General features: G+C 34.2%; 1 protein-coding gene and 1 long non-coding RNA gene across 2 annotated transcripts in view; one reads left to right on the top strand and one right to left on the bottom strand.

Moving 5' to 3' along the window:
• Window positions 1-408: 408 nt before the first annotated feature.
• LOC148620259 (uncharacterized) lies at window positions 409-7,456 on the bottom strand. The gene is made up of 3 exons (XR_015921753.1): window positions 7,192-7,456; window positions 6,067-6,206; window positions 409-921 (listed from the first exon to the last, which is right to left on the bottom strand). It is a non-coding gene; the product is annotated as an uncharacterized LOC148620259 (long non-coding RNA).
• The window catches only part of LOC148620260 (galactoside alpha-(1,2)-fucosyltransferase 2-like), a 30,131-nt gene continuing 13,228 nt past the window's right edge, over window positions 7,454-24,356 (top strand). Inside the window, exon 1 of the mRNA XM_088581002.1 lies at window positions 7,454-7,579. The gene's annotated coding sequence lies outside the window, so the exon portion shown is untranslated. The remainder of the gene's footprint in view (window positions 7,580-24,356) is intronic.

Raw genomic sequence — 24,356 nt, forward strand, 5'->3', positions numbered from 1 at the left:
CACGAGCTGCGAGTTTAACATGAGTTTGGCTGTGTAAAACTACTCTATTTTGTTTTGACAAATGTAAAATTTTAAGATGTCTGTTTCATTTTCTCAGCTTTAGGAGAGCAAGTTCACAAGATTTAGCATTGCAGGCTTTACTTTTGTTCTATTTTTTTTACATTTCTACTGTTTTAAGATATACATCGGATAAGACTTTTAAGTAGTAGATTATTCTAAACACATGACAAAATTCTTGTTTTGTTTTAAAATCCTGATATATTCATTCTAGTGTATTTATTTTTATTTTTCGTTGTAAATTTTGCTGCTCATTTTTAGATTGGAATTTAGCACAAAGTATGAAATATGTGAATCTTCATATACATTTTTATATTGTATATCTTATGATCTTCACTTACAGTGCTTATATGTGGTTGCCTTTGCCTAGCAGCTGCTTGTGTATTCTCACAGGTGACAGCTTCGATCCAAACAGTAGGTTTTAATATTGAATAAATAATAAATTTTCTGTTTTCTTATATAAGAGAAAAATTGAGACTACCAACGTGTTGTATTTACATGCATTACAGGTTGATATAGGAAAGAAAAATAAATATTAAGTGAAAATACCGTGACTTTGAACAAGAAGATAGACGTCAACATCTAGAATTATAAAAGTACAACACAATTACTGAAGTTATAATTATATATATCGGGTACACCTATTCCTTCATCGTTTGAACTATATTAAATAAGACGATTCAACTTTAAAATAATTGTGCTTCCTTCATTTCATTAACAGATACACGTATAAGCAAAAATAAGTATTCATCACTGTTTTGCACAAATCTGCAATTTTTTATTGCTTTTGCTGAAGTTAATACATACACTATTTCATTGTTCTGTATATAATATCCTCCCCAAGACAGGCAGACACTATTTCGTCTTAGAAAAAAGAAATTTTAACTTACAACATTTCAGATATATCTGAATATATATATTCTGAAAACTAAATACATAATCGAATAATCTACTATTTATTATGGAAATTGTTGCACCAAATCAGGATCTTACTGGTTGCTACACACTTTTCGGAGTTTCATTTTGTTTATTCCTTTTTACTATTGCTTAGGGTTTATCAATTAGGCAGTTGTATCATTACCCTTTATAAAGTCGATGTTTTATTAATAATTTTCGTTTTGATGTCTGCACTTAGAAGTTTTATGGTCGTCATCATGAACTCGTGGATCGTTACGGTATATCCATCTGCATTATGAAAACTGATTTTTTCAACGTGTCATAGTTTCTCTTTCGTCTACCCTGGACTTGACTTGGCGGATGTTTCTAGAAAAACAGAGGACGCTTACTCTACCGGTCACCTGGTCCATGCTCCCAGTTTTAAGTGGAGTCCGAGTTGCTTATTTGCTTTTGTTACTTTATATGTATTGTTTTAGTCACTTTTTGTACTTTGTTGCGTATGTCTGTTTTCCATATATGGTCTTTGTCCCTGGATTACATTCTTTTGATTACCGCTAGAACCTTGGTTCCCGTGATCACTCTTTCTTACATATATTTTTGAAAACGAAAATAAGGCTTTAAGTAGCAGTCTTTGTTAGAATCGTGCAATTCTGTAATATGTGATACACCCTTAAAAAAAACTACACAGTTATTTTTTGTAATTAAATTGGTTTTATGGGTATATAGTATGAAATGAGTAATTATTCATTCCAATCTGTTTATCTCTTAATTTTTAAATCAACAGTACATTCTGTATAATTTTAACTCCTAGAAACACTGGTTATATGAAAAACTGAATGTTAATTTCTGTTTTACTATGGCAATTCAAACAAAATATCAAAAAAAAAAATATGTAGGCTTTTTTCCCATGAATCACATTTTGCATGATTCTCAGCTGGAGTGCTACTTAAAAAAATGATTGTAAACACCATGGTTACTCATAAACGTATTGTGTTTTGTTTTACATTTTAGGCAAGTTTAACAATGTATGGTTTGCTTGGCGGACCTCTGCTGGGGCTGTTTACATTAGGCATGCTGTTTCCATGGGTTAATATTCGGGTAAGGAGTATAACTATTGTACAAAGGTCAACAAATGTTTGGAAGTTTCAGAACAGTAATTTTGTATAGTGGGGGACACTCCACAACATAAGCTTTCAAATTTTATAGAATGCCCATCAAAATTATAGAGTTCAATCAAGGTTTTCCAAAACTAGATATTCTTCGTATTCATTCAAAATACATCAAATTTATATCATTTTTATATTCATTCAAGGTACACCAAATCTAGACCATTCTTTGAGTTCATTTGTACATTTTTCCCTTCTAAGTTTGTGAACCATGGCACGATTATTTAAGATATATTTCCCACAATCCCTTTTTATATTATAATTACGGACGTCTGGATATTAAGGTTTTGAGCTGCCTGAACGTTTATGCATAAAAAATCATCACCCTTCACAGGAACAGTTTGAAATTTGGTATGTAGCGTTGCTTGCGTTCTTGTAACACGTGTACTTTTTGTATTTTACTCGGTTGCATTTTAATTTCCTGATTGCTTTTTTAGTTTTAGCTGTTTAATTTTCCATGCCTTTTCGTTGCCTAAAATTTCAGTTACAGCTATACCTGTTGTATCATGTGTGTAGCACATCTTATTCCAATTTTCCCCAGTTTTAATATTTCTTTTTTTTTATCTTTTTGATTCTTACTTAAAACGGTTAAAAGAAAAAAAAAACTTTAAGATAAAATATATGACAAATTCGATGTGGTAGGGCTTGTCAAACTTAAGCGTTTTTTGTACTTTTAACTATTTACAATTCGGCTTCAAGAACAGATTAAAGTAATCACAAAAGTTCAATGGTCGTTATCACGACGTCTCGTTATGCTTTATTTAACCAATTTGTATTAAATGTCATAGTTTTCCTCTTTCGTCAAGCCACTTTTAAAAATGTCCATGTTTGCTTGTTCACTTTTGTTTATATAAAAGAGTAATCAAGGGAACCAAGGTTATACCGGTAATCAAAAGAATGTAATCCAGGGACAAAGACCAGACATGGAAAACAGACACACACAACAAAGAACATAAAGTAACTAAAATCATACATACAAAGTAACAAAAGTAAATGAGCAACTCGGACTCCACTAAAAACTGGGAGCATGGACCAGGTGCACCGGTGGGGTAAGCGTCCTCTGCTTTTCTAGAAACACCCGCCGAGTTGCTCATAAAAAGTCAAGTCCGGGGTAGACAAACGAGGAAAGGAAAACTATGACCCGACGAATACATCAGTTTTCATGGTGTTGATGGATACACCATAACAATCCATGAGTTCATGAGCCCCGTGCAGGTCCGGGTGTCAAAAGAATAGGCCTGCAGCAGCGCTAAGCTTGTCGTATAAGGCGACTAAATAGTGCTCAGAAACCTAGCCGGGGGCTAGGCGCTCTGCCCACAGAGCAACTGGGATGTGTGCCCCAGGTGGTGGAATGGGGTACCCCTGGCGTGTTACATGCTGGGGTTGTCAGGCTATAATACGGAAAACCTGACCGCAAACCATAGTGGTGCACCGTGTTGGGAAAGATGCCACCGTTCCTCGCACGTTAAAGAACCCTGCTGTGGTATTCGGTAGGAGTAGGAACCTTTGCGCTCCGCCACAGGACGCTAAATTCCCCGACCTTACCCATCCCCCCTTTTTCCAGTGGCAATCAAATTTTTTCGACCCTATTATCCTTGTGACCCATTCTTTTTTATTCATTTCATGTTCATTTTGTCATCCATTTCATGTTCATTGTCTGAATATAGCTGAAATATTGCTGCTCGGACGTTAAACCCCAACAAACAAACAAACAAACGAGTTCATAATGACGACCATAAAACTTCTGTAGTGATGACTTCAATCTTGTAGCAACATAACCCTGTTCCAGAAGCCTATTTGTTAGAGTTCTAGCGCGATACAAAACAAAAAGTCTGCGTAGTTTCGGCAAGCTCTGGCATAACGTATGAGTTGTGATATGAACACTCCATACGCAGAAGCCGAAGGGATGTTGCCACAGATGAAAGGAAATTTGACAATTCTGAATGAAAAGTCGTCACGTTTGTCGTAAAGTTTGGTCAATAGTTTTCCTTTGCCATCGATTTCTAAGTGCAGGTCAAGATATGAAGCTGACTTCACAGTGTCTGTAGTATCCTTTATCTCATGTTCTTTTGGGTAGATGCGATGTATCAAATCCCCGAAATTAGGATTGTTTAAAGATAATACGTCATCTATATAGCGGAAACTGAGATTGAAGGATCTAGCCAAACGATAAACTTGTCATTTTTTTTTATTTCTTGTCAATTGCTATGTGTATCACTATCTTTTGTGTAGTCGTTATCTATTGAAAGAAATTGAATTTTGGTGGCAAATATGAAATAAAGTGGTCTTAAGCTAATAATTGTGTTGTGTATGAGACGTTTGACACAGTGGCATATCAAATCAGCTATTCAATATGGCTTTTCATTTCAAGGGTGACGGACAATCAGTGTCGTAAGAATACATCTCTTGTATTTTATTCATATGTTCAATATCAAATCCACAATAGACTCAAAAAATATACCAAAACCCTACTCATTTATTAATGAATTCTTGTCACAATGTTTCAGTACACTAAATACGAGCTTTTTATGTATTTGCATAGGAATAATTTCAATGGGTCACATGATTATTGCTGTAAATATATATAATGTATATATATATACTATGAACAGCTAAAGTGTCGGTCTCTCAAGAAATCAAGTAAACAGTGAATTTAAGTTCAAGTCTGTACCTTTTAAATACCTATCTTTTTTCAGACCATTTGTTCTCTTTAAGCTATCGTACATATGGTACTCAGCACTAGGAGTATCCGTGTGTGTTTTCATAGGAGTGATAGTCAGCTTTGTATGAAATTGAGTCGTTTATTGTAGAATTTGTTCCTGCATTTCTCAACTTATAGAGGAATACACCATTTGATAAGCATTATAAATACATATTCTAATATTATATCTTATATCATCTACATTACACAATTCATACCCTATAACCAATTTATATAAATGTACTTTATTTGTTGTCTGTGATGTTGAATTAAAAGCTTTATTCACACTGTACAATATGGCATTACGGTTCGGTACTTTCCCTGGTAAACATTATCATGCTATGCAATATTTTTCGTATATTCTTGTCTTTTTTTTATTTCGACGATAGTATTTTTTTCATTCTTTCAACTTTCTCAAACTTCAATTGCTCACAAATTTATGGGGTTTTTTGTATTTGTTTTACAGGAGCAACAAAGCCAAGTGAATATATTTTGATAAATTTTTACCATGCTTACCAGAAAAAAAAACAAAAATGATCAGACATGAAGATGTGAGTTTACAGTACTTATTATATGTATTTTATTATAAAAATGGTAGCCGATATCATTGGCCCCATATAAATTGTGTTTCTTTACAAATGTTGTCTAATGTTAAAACATTACAAACACTAAAAAAGTTCAGTAAATGAGTAAATGTTTTTTTTTTTTTTTTTTTTTTTTTTGTTTTGTTTATTGTATTTTTCCCAGTTTTTGTTATATCCTTCTCATTTCATAATCGCAGCCTTTAGCATGTGTAGACAATTGAAATTGATTTTTTTTTTTATTTTACATATAATTATAACAAAGAGTTAACAGCTGTTACATACCTTTACGTATATGTCAATACGTATATGATCAATCAAATCTTATTTTAGATTCATTCTGTTAAGTGAGTATATTTTTCATATAAATAATTATAATAAAGAGTTAACAGCTGTTACATACCTTTACGTATATGTCAATACGTATATAATCAATCAAATCTTATTTTAGATTCATTCTGTTAAGTGAGTATGTTCGCGGGTATCAATTTTAGCGGTTTCAAAAAATGATTAGCGTTATATAGTGTTAAAAATCAACTTCGCGGTTTTTGTGTCCTCGCGAAAATAGCGACAGTTAGTCCGTTTACAGTATTTAAAATGTATTTATGATTAAAATGATAGTCAATTGTAAATCAGGAATCTGTCAAAACGAAAACAACCTTACCAATGAGTGAGGAAAATTGGTCCAAGGCAGCATATTGGTCCTCAATAAACATTAAGAAATAAGACACACAAGGAGTCAGCATTCGGTTGACCAATGAAACGATAAATATTCTGGTTCAGGGAAATTGACAACACACTACACTATAAATATAAACAACAAACAAGAATCAAAATCACGCAGGGTTAATGAAGGTTAATGGTTGTTGTTTTGAGACAGGCAACAGAAAATTCGGCCATGCTGAACAACTTGATAGGTCCTAAAACTTCCCTACTATCAGAAAATGCAGAAAACATTATATAAAAGGTCTTAGTGTAATGTGGCATTGAGCAAACAAAGCATAAAACTATATAATAATAACAAGAAGATACACTGTCAAGTAAATAAAACGGGAATGAATATGGTGAATGTGTTAAAGAAACAGCTACCCCAACGGAATGGATGAATTCACCCAAGGCCGCCCATAGGTATTCCATGAACGATGAGGAGACCTCAAGCAGCAGCTGGCCCGAAAATAACATTATTCATGGGTACACCGAAATTGTTTTCCCTGTATTCTCATGACACCCCAGCAAAATAACAATGAACCGAATGTGGAAACGAAATATACAGAGGCCAAAAATTTTGGACAGGTGCAAAACAGTTTTCGGGGTTAAAGTACTTTGGCGTGATCACAAACTTCATCATTTTAAATTTGGTCAATAAGGAAAAATATAACACAATTAAACACACCTAAAAATCAGTTCAAAAAGGTCTGAGTCCCAGTTAAAACAGAAATAAAGAAGCTGATAATACGTTACGACTACTATCACTTAACTGACATCAGGGACTCAGGCGGGGATGTAGCGGGTGTGCGCCCCCTAAAATTTGCAAAGCATGGGTTGCCAGCGGTAGATTTAGGCGGTTGGTTATAGGTTGAACTTTAATTTCTCGCTAATTTTATCACAAACTTACCTACATTGCACCCACTCTAGAAGAATATTTCAAAATATTAACCGCAATTTTTTTTTCGAAATTTTGACTGTGCGCCTCCCCAAATCTAAAATCCTGGATCCGCCCCTGGACATGCCAGTTCCAAACCAGTTAAACCTACAAAAAGTCATGTCTTCGTCAAATGTAATATCAAACCTGATTCTTCCATGCGGAGTTGATAACCGAGGTACGTCATAAGTCATACAATAAGACCACAACCCATGTCATGCCGAACATTCCATTTAGATATAGAGTGTAAGAACCCTCTGAGTGAATCTATGTTAATACCAAAAAATATGCAAACTTAACGACAACAATATCAAGTTTGAGAATCAATAAAATGTTGAATATGTTTTATAAAAGAACAGATAACATGATGTTGTCGGTCATCTGATCTTGTCATCGGTGGTTTTATACTGACAAAATCAATTCTACGTAAATCAGTTCTTACATGGTAGACAGATAAAATTTCATTCTTTCCCACCTCCCACCTTCGTAATACTTCTGTCATAGTTTACAGAGATCCTAGGATAGTATTGCACAGGTAGGTTGCTTTCTTAATACTTATTTTTAAACCAATATCCCCTTTTTGATTTTTTAATTTCAAAATATTTGGTATAGCAAAAAATTGACACGCCATAAAAAAAAACAGAAAAAAAACCTGATACGATTAATACAATGAGAGAAATCGGTTGAAAACGATACCATTATAATTTGCAAAAAAACTTTTTTGATGTACATCCTCGTACATTGTAGATAGCTCCAAATTTAACCCTTTTATCAGATTTAACTCTGAAAAGATTTGGTTCAAAAGATAAAGACATGATGTCTTTGGGGATGTCCTCTGATGAAGAACATTTGTTGACTCTTTCTTCAGCATTTTTCGTATGATCATTCTGCCATCAGATGTACTTTTAATATCATCCAAGACTGCCTCGACATCAATTGTCAAGTCCAAGGTGGTAAACTTTTTATATCAGTTATTTACAAATCCACGGATGACCATTGTTTCGCTAAATCTCAGTCCTGGCATCCTCAGTCATGCAAAAATCCCATTCACAAGTCACATTTTTTTTACGATTCTGAATCCTGCTAGAATCTTGGTGCCATTGATTACTTCTTCGCTCTATTTGTGTTGACTACCAAGAATTCAAAGCTCGATGTGAAATGAGGAAATCCTTCTTTGTTTAGAGAGGCTATCCGAGCAGAGTTTGGATTAAGGGACCACTTCATTGTCCCAAGTTAGCAGATCTGAGTCTATGGAAAGACGATGAGAAACACCGGAGAAAGTGTACATACCATCCTCGCAATGTTGCAATCAAGAATATTCTGATTCGCAACTTTAAATCATCTATCCTTAAAGACGAACTCATGTCATCAATTTTCCACGATTCGCTACCTATTACTGTCTTAAAAGTGTCTTAAAAGTGTCTTAAAAGCGCATCTTGTTACCAGACATTTTCTGTCAGCTATAAAAGCAAAAGACATAGTCGCTTACTAGAGTAAAAGTCGGGCCAGCCATCGTCATAAAATTCAAGGACTATTTCTGCTGTACATTCGGAAACGTCATTTACGATGTCGTTTGCTAATGCTGCAAATTGAAATACGTTAAAGAGACATCGGTGGTTTGATGATCGCCTTGTAGAGCACAAACAAAGCGTCACCAATGAAGAGGACTGTCCAGTCAGAGCAAGAATAATCAAGGGAACCAAGGTTATAGCGGTAATCAAAAGAATGTAAGACATACACAACGAAGAACACAAAGCAACTAAAATCCAACAAACAAAGTAACAAAAGCAAATGAGCAACGAACTCGGACTCCTCTAAAAAAATGGGAGCGTGGACCAGGTGCACCGGAAGGGTAAGCGTCTTCTGCTTTTCTAGAAATACCCGACGGGTTGTTCATAAAGGCCAAGAAGTCCGGGATAGGCGAAAGAGGAAATGAAAACTATGACAGGTAGAACAAATCAATTTTCATAGCGCAGATGGATACACCTTTTACCTTCTAAATGAGGTTATTGTTCACTTACTTATTATATATCAAGATCAAAAACGAATATCCGTTATCATATTGAATAAACTACTAAAAGTATACAGAATATAGAAAATTCGGAAGAAAGCTTACACGAAGCTTTTAAAAAGACGTTGTATCAAATATGGGTTTGATTCTTAAATTGAAAAAACATTATACTGATTATTAAGGCATAATTTTTTATTTATCGGCAACTTTATTTGAACATGACCGTAGTGTTATCGCAGTGTACTAAACAATCATGGAGAGTTCACTCCCCAAATCAAAATGGTATCAAATGTTATACTTATAATGTAAGTTAGCTAGTCCGGCAATAGTTATATTCCTTCATGCGCATCTACAAATGATGCCCAACTTCTCTATAATATCATCAAAATTCTACGAGCAGTTTAGGAGGAGTTGCGATTATAAAGTTTTGACATGTAAAACCCTTAGTTATGGATTTTTTTTACATACGAAGGGAACATAAGTTTTTGCTGGTTTTAAATAGCCTGGTGCTGGCATGTACCTTAACAACTAGTAGTCCTTAGTTTTTTTCATTTGTGTAATTTATATTCAGTTTCGTTATTTCCGTTGTAACAAGGGAATCAGACCCTTTTTAACCGAATTTTTTATGTATTGACCACAAGTGTTAAATCCGAATTCAATAGATTTTATAGTTGTTTTATTTTTGTAATTTTTCACCACTGGCCCAGGTTAGGGGACGGTTGAATGCTCACCCACGCCACATACTTAATGTGCCTATCCAACCATGAACCTGTAATCTGATGGTTTTTTATGTTCTTTGTTACTTTTTCGTTGTTTCGATTGGGATGGTCAATAATTTCACTTGCTTTTACAGCCTGTTAAATAGTATGGGTTTTACTCGTCTTTGATGACTGTGTGGTGACCTGTACAAGTTTAATTGTTCATTGCTTGGCTTTTGGTGGATGACTACTGTCTGATTGGCTATCATCTCCTTTTTTATCTTAAAAGCTGTTTCATCTTCACATCCTTTTATAATACATGAAACAAACAAAAATGATGAACAACTAGTATATAAGAAGAATATAACGAGTATATGTATATATTTTGGCTTTTAAAGATAATTTCCTTTTTAAAATATTATTTAACATAATTATACATTAATAATATATCAAATATTTCCTTTCTTGAAAGATCAGTTGACGTGGATATTTTCATTGGTCAATGGTAGAATGACATTTTTATATATATTGGACAGAAACAAAATGACTTGTAATGACTTGATAATGTAAGTTTATGAACTTTGGTTTTTGTTTCAAATCTGTCGCATCATCATCCCATGTAACTTTAGTTTTGTCGAGCTTTAAAATGGACGAACGTGTTAAAGTTAATGGTAAAAAAAACTGATCGATTTATCTAATCTTATTTAACTAATCTTAAAAAGACTTTCCAGGCTTACTTTTTACTGAAAAAAGTTATATATATAGATCACAAGGAAGTTTTATTTTCATTCAAAATATATTGCAAAATTGTTTGATAGATACATAGGTAAGCCAATTGTGTTTGGTAGGTATAAATCTCACACGCGTGTTTCTGCATTTCACATTTATTCAATTCATGCTCATGTGTCCTAAACAACGTTATTCATAAACAAACTGACCTTCATTTTTAATTTCATTTTATAATTGGGTCTAAAAGAACTGATTTAACTAGTGTATAAATATGAAAATCAAGTTGCGAGATCTCATAGACCTTCAAAAGTGTAAGAATTCTAAAATTTATATCTAGCAGTTTGACTTTTCAATGTGAGCATGGTTTATTATTTATTGGACAGACTGGACTTAGCTAATCAATTGCTTTAGATAAACTTACCTGGTTGCACATGTTCTGATTTCATGTATATGGCCTGAATATTTCAACATGTAGACAAAAACTTGGTTCGGTTATTTTACGCCATCAGTTCGTCCTTAATAAGTCGACAAAGTCAAATCTGATGCAGTCACTTTTTCGTCGACTAATCACTCAACTTAAATACAATAAAATTGAAAATGATGGCACTTTCCGTAATCCGTTTCACCTTTCATTTAGTGCATTATGAAACTAGAACATTGTTGCTTTTAGCAGATAAGTCGATTGTCTTTGTGGAAATAAACCACTAAAATCCCCAAAAATCTTTCGTAACACAGTGTTAGCCAATCATTCGCACGATATGAGTGACGCCGACCATCAGCTGACTTTCCTATACTTGGTTTAATTTTCGTTTTCGTGCTAACATATATACTCAATAATGTTATACCCGGTTTGCACTCATATGTGGTATTTGTAATACATGACGGAAAGAGGGGTTTCTTAACGCCTTTGGCTATCATCTGTGGTCTCTCACACACGGTGTAAAGCATTGAAGCGTTTACACAATCCCCGGCCATAGTCATACCTGTGACTGTAGGTCATTGTTTATGGGGACATGAGATGTCATGTGACCACGTTCATTCATTAAATGCATTTTCACGTGATTTAATGTCGATCCATGACCTAGTGATCCAATTTGTAATCTGTATAGTATATACTGTACAGCGTACAGCATTTGCTGAATCTTTGTCCCATTAAAATATTTTTTGGGATAAAATAAACACTTTCAAGTGCATGTAAAACAGAAAGGTAGGTCAACTTAATGGTGCACGCCACTCAATTACTGAGAAATCTCAAAGGCCGAAAAAATAATGTTATGTTGCCGATTATAAGATTGTGTCGGGTCGGTAGGTAGGGATTTATTTTTATTCAAAATTTGAAATGGAATAAGTCATAGTGACACCAAATTTAGAATACAATGGACCAAATATGCAAAAACTAATAGACTTAGTCCACAGCCTAATCTCTTTTGGGGTTCGTCGCTTGAGATATTTTTTTTTGTTTTGACGGTAGTGATCAAAACAACAAATATTTAATTCAAGTGCCGAATCCCAAAAGGTATTATCCACGACCAAGAGCACACTCACGTCATGTGTGTTTACAATCGAATCTAAATATAAACAACCAATATTTCTCTAATTTTTTCCATCTAGAATCGAAAAAACACATCTATGGTTTATTTTTTACTTTTTTTTTCTGAAAGACAATCGGCAGACTTTATCATTATTTTTTTTTTAAATAACAAATAAAAACCTTTGGATAGGGGGTCTGCAGGAGGGTCGGTAGGGTGACCGGACACATAACATATTTTTAGGCCTAATACCTATAGGATGATCTGTTTATTACTTCATCAGTGGTAGAGGTTGTCTGGCAAGCTATTCTGTTGCAACACACATGGCAATGAGGAATCTGTTGAGTTGGGGTGGTCCAATTAGCTGTCCATTACTGTAACATGAAGTTTCGGGGACTCTACATTATACATATAGACATTATGTACACGTAAATGTACAGTGTACATGTAAATACATTCCAGAGGAGCTCCAACGATTTTTAGTTTTGCTATATGTGTATATGTCAGACTGCATGTAGTGAAAACTCTTAAAATGATTTTTAATTAAAACATTTTTGTGTGTATGACTTCATGTCAATAAAGTAAAGTTTGTACATGCACATAAAATGTAATTTTACATTTATACTTAACATTTGTTAAAAGGATGGGGATTTTATTAAGTATCAAGACATTAATACTACACACGTAAAAATAACTAAGTTTTATTAAATTGTGAAGAATATTTACAGGATTAAGTAAAATAGTGGTTCTAAAGTTAATGACAGTGTTGTGAAGTACTCAAAGTACTTACACGTTATATTTGTTTTGAAACAAGTACTACAGTATAGGAAACATTTGTCAGGCTATTTAGAAATGTTTGATACAATATTTAGTTGAAATATTGATTTTAAAGTGTTAACTGTGAGCCAGTATCGATGGATCCTTCATATACCGATATTGTAAATTTGATTCATAAGATTTTTTAATGTTTTCTGTTGAGTGCATAACTGTTGGTCGGAATATTTTACAGTTTTGCAGTTTTATAATCTTTTGAGAGAAAACTTTTTAACTATGACTAATTTAAAAACGATGACCTTATATATGTAAACAAAATTGGTATGGTGCTGACAGCGGCGTCGGTGTCGTTCGTCGTCTATATTCACTTGGTTTTCGTGCGATGACTTTAGTTATGATTGATCAATTGTTATGACATTTTACTCACTACTGAAGGAATGCTCCTATTTAATTTTGAGTTTATCACCCTTACAGTTTTAAAATTAGGGCCATCCATGTAACTGACAGATACAACACTGTTGGTTTCTGTTAATCTAAAAAAAAACCTGAGAGTCCAGAATTTTACCAAGCTAACCTACATAAAGTGAAATAGTCAATTCTTTACACGACATATCAAGTTCAACACATCCATGCAAGTACACATTCAAGAAAGAAGCATTGTTATAATTATGTATATGAATTGTCTTATGGTTATGGCAAGCCATTGTGGAATTTGTTCCCCATCTAGATGTTTAGTAACATATGTTAATGGATATTTGTCAACATACGCATAATTCATTTATTGATATCAATAAATGGAGGAGTTTTCTAGACAATGTAAACACATTCAAGGCAAAACGTATGCATGTTCAACCAAATTTGCTCTTCAGCTATTACCAGTCTGCGTCCATACTTGTCCCTCGGGCAATACCAGTCTGTGTCCACACTTGTTTTGTTTAATACAAACCTTGTCGTGTTCCAGTTAACAAACCTCACCAGACGCTGCCAATTACTTATTTTGATATTTAATAATTATTTTTGGTATTTCATTTCATGTTTCACTTAATGAACATCACAGGACGCGGCCAAACACTTGTTTTAGATCATGACCAATAATTGTTTTAGTTAATTGAACTGACAGCACATGGCTAATCATATGTTTCAGTCAAGCAGTCTTTTATTTTGGCATTTACCTGTAATCGTTCTCTGGTTGATTTTAGTGGAAGAGTCTAGTAAACTTCATCTTCACAACATTTGTCAATTTCTGTTTAATACCTTTTTAGTCAGATGTAGCTACTTTAAATTTGCATTTACCATTTTTAACTTTGAACGGGCGGGGTTTTTTTGTCAATACTGCTTTAGGACATGCCTCATACACACGACATATTTTCAAAAAAAACGAAATAAAAAACAAAACAAAAGTACGAGAGAGTTTGAAAAGTAAAAATAAATTACACGCACGCGAATTTGATTTCCTTCGAAAGATTAGTCAATGACCTTACTGTGGTGGAAACTATACTTTCTTTCATGTTTTCAGAAGAAAAAAACGAAATCTATCACAGTGCATGCTTGAATAAATTAAGAAAACTTCCCTTTACAATGCCAAGAGGGTGAAGAGCATATTGATGAATATTGCATCAATATTGAAAACTTTTATAGACTCTTAATTTATACAGGACAAAATAGGTGATTGTGTCAAAGATATTGTACATAACGGTTTCGTATATGTCGAGAGTATGTTCGGGGTTTTAGATCGTTCGATAAATAAAGTTTGGCTTCCTGCAGACACAGTTTTCGTTGAGCCAAATTTTGATAGAATCTCACGAAATGTGATACCATTTAGTCCCCAAGTCGAGTATAAACGACTTTAGACATCACAATTTTGTACAGCTGTGTTGTTGTTTGTGAAAAGGGTTACTTTTGTAAATAAACGACTTTCACAATTGACATTTACGAAACCATTTGACCTCGGCTGGAATTGATTCGGAACGGTAGTGAATGTGAAAGTTGTCTTCAAACGTTCATTTTGTTACCACCACTAGGATATGAATGTATCCAACATACAAATCTAAATGCAGAAAAAACTATTTTTAATCAAAAATATGGCGAATGTATATCGAAAAAAATGTTGAACCATGATTCACTTTCACCTTTGACAATGTTTTAAATTCTATATTGATTGTTACTTAGACATACAAGGCAAAGCGGCCAATAAACATGACTGCACAAGGCAACTCACTAATTATGCTGTATTGCTTACTGCATTTAATTGACATATGAATATATCAATTAGTCGACTCTACAGGATGTCATGTCACTAGTAAATTTACCAGATACTAGTTGCAGTTAATTGAACAGACTAAACATGACAAGTTCCATGAATTATAGGAGACGTGTCGATACAAATTTCTAACTAAAAGCGGTAGGCTTAGCCTCACTGGTGAAACAAGTCATTGTCACTAAACTGATCTAGACAAATGTTGCTGGTCACTTTAGAAGTAAATATTGTACACTTAAAGTATTACAACTAAAAGTGTCAGGAAAAAAACAGTAGTTTTGCAATGACTCTTTTCAAAATGGTCATGAATTATTGCATAAATTCTCCATTCAAATATGGTTCTTCCGGTCACATCGTTATGGAACATTTGAACTTGAAAAACTTGAAAACCGGAAATGATTCTCTCCTAAAATTTCTTGCTAAAGGTTCAAAATACTGTCCATAAATTGGAATGGTAACTTTCAGAATCTTATGGATGCAACAGATGCGTAGATAATTAACACGAAAACAAAAAGACCTAGATTCAGTGTTAGAGTGGGTTTAGGCTGCGGGGTCGTACATCAGTGTACTAAATAGGTCAAAGAGTGTCAATGCTACATAATTTTTTCAAAGATTTTGATGTAGCTAAAACATTGTTTACTATAAATGACAAGTATGTTGTTGTATCAGCGGATGAAACCCAAACAACATTGTTATTTCATCCAATGTTTATTATCGGTGTAGATGTAGAAATACTAGCAGTGACACGATGTATACTGTTGCCACCTTTCTAAAGAAATCCGCTCTTTCCACTCTACAAAAGACAATTATTGTGATCTTTGTCCATGTATTAGATTCCACAAGTCCAAAGAACCCATGCAAAAAATAAAACGCTTCAAGCTTAATCTATATTATCATTTATTATATGTATTAACTTACATACTTTTTAGCTGCCAAACGTCTTTCCAGGACACTTGAACGCTCGTAGTGGTATCAAGGTAGATCTTGAAAAAATCGAAAAAAATCTTCTGAAAACTTAGATCTAGATTAATATTGTAATAAAACGTCATAAAACATATGATTGTTCAAGTCTTCTGTTGAATCCCGACTAAAATGCATTACATATCGTTGTTACTCTATGAAAGATGGAGCACCTTAATACAATTACAAATACGTAATACTTAGTCGTCTTTTAGTCAGATCTATAGACGACATGTTTTGCTAGAACAATCCTAGTAGATTCGATACATTGCATCTAACAGCCCCCCACCCCCACCCCAAAAGAACTTGAGATAAAAAAACGACCACAGACTTTATGCATTCAGTCTCATACCTCGACTTAGCCTTAAGGATCGGATCAAAGGAAAGGGAAAACTCATGACGAAACTATAAGTCTAACGCGAAGACTTCTCGTTTCGTAAACTTTCCTTTCATCCGTGGTAACATCCCCTGAACATTCGAGTATAGAGTTGTTACTTTGCAACTTATACGTTATGCTAGAGCTTGCCAAAACTAAACAGACTTTATGTAGCGTGTTGGCTTTTTACATTTGGGCTTCTGAAACAAAGATTCAAGATTGCAGTCATAACTACAATAGCCTCATAAACTCATGAACTAAAATGATGTATTCATCTACATCATGAGAACCGATTTGTTAATTGTGTCATTTTTAACTATATTATACTATAACTACTGTTGGTTCTTTTGGTTGGTGGATTGGCTGGCTTACTGGAGGAGATGTGACGTATTATACATGGCCAGCAAAGGAGGAACCTGAATTAAGGAAGATGTACAGCGAAGACTTCTCTGATTATTTTTATCCAGGATGAATAGGGTTACAATAAAATAGTGATACTTCGTAATATGAGATCAAATAATATATATGTATGCCATCCTAAATTAATTCAAGGTTTGTCTTGAACTACACGGCATGAACGTATGGCTGATTAACAAATAAATTCTTCAATACATGTAGTTGTCTCTCCCGACAGTGGTTTCGTCTTTCCTAATATTCATGTAGGTAATAAAACAGCAGCTACTTCTTTGGTCAAGTAGTAGCATTTTGAATGTCGTGTACGTGTTAGATCCCCGTTAGAGTCATATAAAAAAACTTTTATTTGTATTTCCTATTTTCTCGCTAAGCTCGCAGCATTTAGAAGTTAAGTAACGAATGGTTGAATGGTCAAAACCTTCAGTTGTCTCTTCCCTGTGTTTACACACGCAGGATTATGCCCCTTTGAAAAACTTGCTAAATGGCTTGCATTCCGTAAATATGAAAAAAGGCTATTGCTGAACGTTTTTGTGTGTATAGGCTTACAGCAGATTTTTATGTCATAATGCCATTTTGCAACTTATATTTTGTTTTCCATCTGAATGTATATGACTTCTGGGGTTTTCTGATTCAAGATAAGGACTTTGTCAATAGTCGACCAAAGAGCTATCATTTTCTTATTTCTAACTTGCAGACCATTTAAATTGAAAGTACAATTTATATAGATAAGCCATTTAACGCTTCAATCACTCTTCACATTGACGTATTCCCAGTTAGAGTGGGGATACACTCTCGGACCCACGTGGGATCTGGGAGTAGGCAAGAGGGTCAACAATGCAGCCCAGTCGCTAGTAGGACATACTCATTGTTTTTTTTTAATAGGGGCATTGTAGGGGTAAGGGGTCTGGGGACCGCATAACGTCTCCAGTGGCTCCAGAGAAAAGCACTGTGTGGGAAGGATCTTTGGGCGGACCTTGCCCTGTAAGCTTCTGCATTTTTAAATATTGCAGTTACAAGACTGTTAATTTGACTGTCTTTGTAGATAAAACCCACAAAAATTCCCCAAAATCTTTCATAACACAATGTTAGCCGATCACTTGCAGGATTTGAGTGACGCTGACAATCATACTTGGTGTAATTGTCTTTTTCGTGCTCACTTATATACTTAAGGGTCAGCTTAAGTCAATATCTAAGACATTTCTTAATGAAATGTTTTCATTCATAGTTTTGCTAATAATTTAATTTTATAACTAAACATTGCTAAATGCATCTTTATTATATATATAGCACAAAAACACAAGTCAAATTTAGGAACGAATGTTTTATAACTTCTATATAACGTTAACAACAAATGTGTAAACAATATATTTTAAAATAAATCTACAGCTGTCAAAAACAAGATTTGAAGTCTGAAATTCATATGAATTTCAGACTTCAAATCTTGTTTTTGACAGCTGTAGATTTATTTTAAAATAGAAGTTATAAAACATTCGTTCCTAAATTTGACTTGTGTCAAAAAATTGGCGGCAACTGGAAATATTTTTTTGGAGTTCTGCATCTTCCTAAATGTATGAGACAGTGCTGAACTTACAGGGAACATGTGCATGATTTTCGTAATTAATGTAATAAATAAATATGGTCATCATTTAAGTGTTCAAGATTCATTACATTATATAAGTAATCGTCTTGTTTTAGTTTGTTTTGTTGTTGTTGTTTCGATTGAGATGAAACTCTTCAGCATATCAGAACAACTTTTCGAAAGATGCAGAACTCCAAAAAAATATTTCCAGTTGCCGCCAATTTTTCAAAATGGCCGCCGGACTGAACGTACCCATTTTTTAAACAAATTTGAAACTCATATATCTTGAAAACTGCAGATCAGAATTTGACGAAACCTGGAATATATATTTAGCTCAATGGTCCAAACAAAATCCCCAAAAAAATTGCGTGCATCTCTCGTTCGTCATTTTCAATATGGCTGCCACCACGGTCGAAAATTCAAATTTGTCCGATCTTGATGAAATTGATATCTATGTTCTTTGAGCCGTCCTAATTAATAATCTGTGGCTCAATTCATGGCAATTTGAGCTACGTATCGGTCGCCATTTTCAAAATGACTGCCACCGCGGCAAAAAACTCGAAGTTGACCAATTTTGATGAAAATTGATACTTAGGTTCTGTAAGTCATTTTGATTAAGAATCTGCGGCCCAATGTATAATGTATGAACTATGTATTGACCGCTATTTTCAAAATGGCCGCATGCACGGTCAAGAATTCAAAGTTGTTCGATTTCGATGAAATTTGATATCCAAGTTCTTTTCGCTACCTCAATTAATAATATGCAGTTCAATTGATGATATTTTCCTGAAAAAAAGGGAAGGTCTCGAAACGGGAGGCGATTTCTACACGTTTCGTGGAAACGTAAATTTTAATTGTGTCTGTAATAGTATATCTCCTTAACAAGACAATTTTACGAGTTTTTTAAACATCTAATTCCCCGTTCACATGAAGATTGAGGGTCCATAATCATGCCTTATTCTCCCGACTGTTATTATCGGGAAATATATTAATATCATTTAATTACTAATTTGAAAGAAAATTCATTAATGATATAAGTATTTGGTAGACTTTTTAATTTGATTTATAAAATTTGTGGTTTAGAAGCAAAGTTTGAGAAACGAATGCATATAAACCGTCTCTACGGCTATATTCAGTACATGATATATCTTTTTTCACTCTTTTGCAACTTATTTTATAGTGAGATCCAGCATTTACTACACCATTGAAACTGAACTTGAATGTGTGTATTCACTTATTTCCTCTATAGGAAAAAAGATTTTGGATTCATGCTGTTTCTATATATTTGTTTAGTAAGGATTTTTCAAAGGGGTGCAAACTACATGGTTCATACAAAATGTCGACTTTAATAGTTACAATTGAACAACACTACGAGTTTCAATTGATAGTGCTTCTTGATTTTCAAAGGGGGTGCGCCCCGCACCCTCCCTGTGTACGAACCTGTGTACAAGTATCATGTGACCTAGCTATTATCATATGATAAAACAACTGGTCACCCGTGAAAACCTTTTAATATTACATTGTACACAGTAGCACGTGGAGTTGGTATGTGAAGGTCTGCTCATCAGTTGAAGAAATGTTAAGTAGTTGTTTGGGAAATTTCGACAATTATTTTGGGGATTGGGTCCTCTGTTATGTAATATTAGTTATCTTTTATTACGTAACTATTCTTATATTGGTTACTGTTATAATATCCGTACCCGCAGCGTGTATTGTAACCCCAATATGAATATTAACCTCGTCACTAAAAGTGGCGGTCGCCTTATAGTGATCTCCGTCCGAGTGTCCGTATATTCGTTACAAACTCGTGTCTCGTGTAATTTTTTTTGTCTTTTGATATGGGCTTTTAATATTTAGCAAGAAGGTAGGTCACTAGAAGACAGTGTGTCGCGGATAGTGGCTATAATGACCTTAAACTTTGACCTAAAGGTCAAATTCCTGTGGGTAGATCACCTAAATTCAATTGTATATAGTTTTATTGCCACGGCGGCGGGTCCCACAGAGATGGATTCCATCTCAGTGATTTCTAGTTGACTAAGCTACACTCAACAAACCCCACGAAAATACTGTATGTCTTGATCGTGTGTGGCTGAAAAAAATGCCATTTTCATTCTTTTTTTTTTCTTTCTTCTTCTTCTTTTTTTTTAAACGAGGGAAAATTCAACTTTTCACAGTTATATCATGTATGTATAGTTAAAAAATTATTACATGTACAAGGATGATGTGTCCAGATGGGAAGGTTCGGGTTTGGTCCCTCTTTACTAAATGTTTGGATCGGACTCCCATTTCTCAATCGGAGTCCCTCAAATTTGAAGTTTCTATTCTGGTACCTTCTGCTAATGACTTCAAATTATTTGTTAGAATAACATTATCATGTACACGTTTCAACCACAACATTTATACACTCTTTGTCTAGAGAAGAAACATTGCCACTTTTACCTAAGAGAACTAAAATGGGCATTTGAAGTTATGAATAAATGTTACCTACAGCACAAAATGAGCATGAACAAAAGCCAATTTGAGACACATTATGCATATATGTATTAAAATAAAATGCACAAAACCAGCATATGTTTGGTAACTTTAAAATCATTCTGTAGCATAAGATTATAGAGAATTATTTTTATATGACTCAAAAATCACCCAAATGTCTCATAAAAACGTGCAGGGTGACTAACTTTGGCTGCCTAAATTCTGTGCTAGCATTGGAACGGCTCAGGAAAGTTCCCCAGTTTTGCAGGAATTGGGAAAATTCCTCGGTTTTAACTCTGGTAAGGCTCGGGGAGCCACCAACTGCGGTGACCCAGTAAAGTACCATATTTCAAAAATATCTGACATGTTAAAGAGCATCCTTCGTTTGTTTTCATCCATGCACATGTCTCACTTTATTTGTCAAAATGTGGGTATGTAAATTTTGCTATCCGTTCAAATGAAAATACTCACCCAAATACATTACATGTACATTTACACACGTGCAAAAATAAATTTACAGTTGGTCCCGACCAAATGTGAGTAAATGCGTTCACATAGACTAATTTTCACCCAAGTGCACATTTACTGACATGACAACGGGGCGTAAGACTTTATCTGCGAACATACTTGAACATTACTAGCCCAGTTTGGATAGACGCATGACTATATGCGGATGCATTAGAAATGCATCAAAGCTGGTCTTGTTAGTCAGGAGAAGAGAAGATTTTTTCTCTGCATATAAGGCACTGTCGGTATTGCAATCCGATGTGCACAGCGCTTACGAAGACATTCCTACAGCAGTAAAGGTCCTAAATGGAGTCCTAAAAAGACAGAAAGAGGAATAAAAAATGGTCAGATGCATTCATAAGATTCATAAGAAGCAATCACAAAGATCTTTTAACAGAGGTCGTTGTTTTCTTTATGGAAAATCTTCTCTAGTCAGCATATTGAATCGTGGTAAAGTACACTCATAAATGAATGCTCAAAATTCTGGATGAATCTTTTCGGTGTGAGGAAAAACGTTCGATAAATTCAATCGTTTCTACGTCATGAAACTTGTACGAGTGTGTTGATAAAGGTACATTTTATAGGTAGTTGAGTGCAGAAAACCTTACTGACAAATTAAAATAGATACCCGTCAGTCACCACACGTAATTTTGGTGATTATGATAATTATGACATTTGCAAAAATAAGGTTTACCCGAAGAAACCCTGTGGTCCATCCTCCTACACCAGCGAGAAGTGTCGGAGCTATTTGAAAATTCAATGGAAAATATTCTCAAATTCATTTTATAAGGGAAAATATAATAAATAAGATAATTTCTAATTTTCTGATTCTTTTAACTAATAAACCATATATGGAAAGTCGGTGATATTTTTGAAAATGTATTAATTCGAAAACAAATTTCAAAGAAGATATAATATCGGAAAATGTTTTTCAGTTTCGGGGTTGGGATTTACCTAAAATAATTACAATATTTTTGAGTCGACTGCACATAGTGCAGGATCTCGAATAAGCACGCTTCTGTCTGTTGGTATGACGGTATTTTTTAAGCAGTATGATCTGCACCATTTTAACCAAATTTTCATTATGTGTCTAATTTTTCTGTTTTATTGATTAGATTGATTAAACGATTTGTTTCACTGTTTTATCTGACTGTCATCATAATCAATAAATTTCCACAATATGTTTATCCTCATAACTTTACAATCAATCCTACACAAAGTCGTCGTTGTTCGTTGAAGATGTACATAATGCTTATTTGTTTTCCTTAGTTTTACCATTTACAGATGCATTCAATTCATTGACATTAAAGTATACTGCAGACAACACTTATATTTTAGCAGTACTGCTTATGGACCTAAGAAATCCATGTTGAATTCAAACTACATGTACGCCTTTGTTCAACATATATTTAATTATTTTAGGCCATAAAACTATTACTGACTTCTACTTAAGACTTTTATTGTGTACTTTCTTGCAGTAATAAGCTTCAAACCTTTTTCTCTCGTTTTGTTTTCGGTTAATTTTAGTAGCAATAGTGATCAACGAGCACCGAAAATATCGAAATATGATATCCAGGCGGACGACCTTTTCTAATGTACCAATTACCAGAAATACTAGGGAGAGTGGACCAATTGAAAGATTTTTCAGAAGAGTTTGAGAATACATCATAAATGCACATGCACATTGTAGCAATGAGAATAGACTACCTGCCCGTGTGATAAGGTTGTGTATAGTCTGTTAAAGTGAAATTCTCTCTAGTTAGTACAATTTCCTGTTAAGGTGGCATACAACGAGATAAAAGCCTACGTCGGAAGCATAACCTTGATGCACGTGACGCCTAATATTTGCATGATTTGTAAAAATGCTAAAATCATACCATATCTTCGGTACCATTGATATAATAATATACAACAGAACACTTGTTTGCTAAAAGCATACCATATCATTGATACCATTGATATAGTAACAAACCAGTACAACAGAACACTTGTTTGCTGAAAGCATACCATTTCATCGGCACCATTGATATAGGAACATATCGATACAACAGAAGACTTGTAAGCTCAAAGATTACCATACCATCGGTATCATTGAAATAGCAACATACATCAGAACACAAATATGCTCAAAGCATACCATTGATATAGTAACATACAACAAAACATTTGTATGCTCAACTTATACAATTCCGTCGGTATCATTGAAATAATAACATACAACAGAATATTAGTATGCTCAAAGCATACTATATCATAGGTATCATTTATATAGATAGATACAACAGAACACTTATGTGATCCACTGTACCCTATGATTAATCTTGCATGTACACGTACTAGTAAACAATCATTAGGGGAGGAAAGAGAAACTTATTCAAGAGTTCAAGACTATCATTTGCTCCCATTTAGCTTCATTTTGCACACAATTATAAAATTTTGAAATAAAGGGAAGCGCCGCCTGTCCCTGGATCCACCAGTGAGAATTCTATTTGAACCTCGAAGTTGCTGTATTTTGAGCTCACCTGGCCGAAGGCCATGTGAACTATTGCCATCACTTGGCGTCCGTCGTCGTTAACAATTTTTCAAAACTCTCCTCCTCTAGCACTACTTGGCCAATTGGAACCAAACTTGATATGAATGTTCCTTGGGTTCCTTATCCTGCATAGAACTGATTTGGGGGAATTTGATCCGTCGAAAAACATCGCTGCCATTTTTGAAAATAGAACATTGGGATCAGACAGTTGTTTTTCGCATATTTCTCCTAAACTGTTATGCTTAGCCAAATTTTGACTTGAGTAAAAGTGTTTAGCATGCTGAGAACTATCTGTGGTCCAAATTTCCATTTTAATCTGTTAAGCAAAGTTTGAGTTATTGCCCTTTATGGACATTTTTTGCTATTTTTAATGTAATTTCTTTCAAAAATCTCCTCCTCATAAACAACTTGACCTATTGGAACCAAAATTGGTATCAATTTTCCTTATGGTATCCTGCATAGAACTGATGTGG

Source organism: Perna viridis, chromosome 4 (assembly GCF_037379345.1).
Source record: "Perna viridis isolate PV_CMFRI_1.1 ecotype Kerala chromosome 4, ASM3737934v1, whole genome shotgun sequence".
NCBI lineage: Eukaryota > Metazoa > Mollusca > Bivalvia > Mytilida > Mytilidae > Perna > Perna viridis.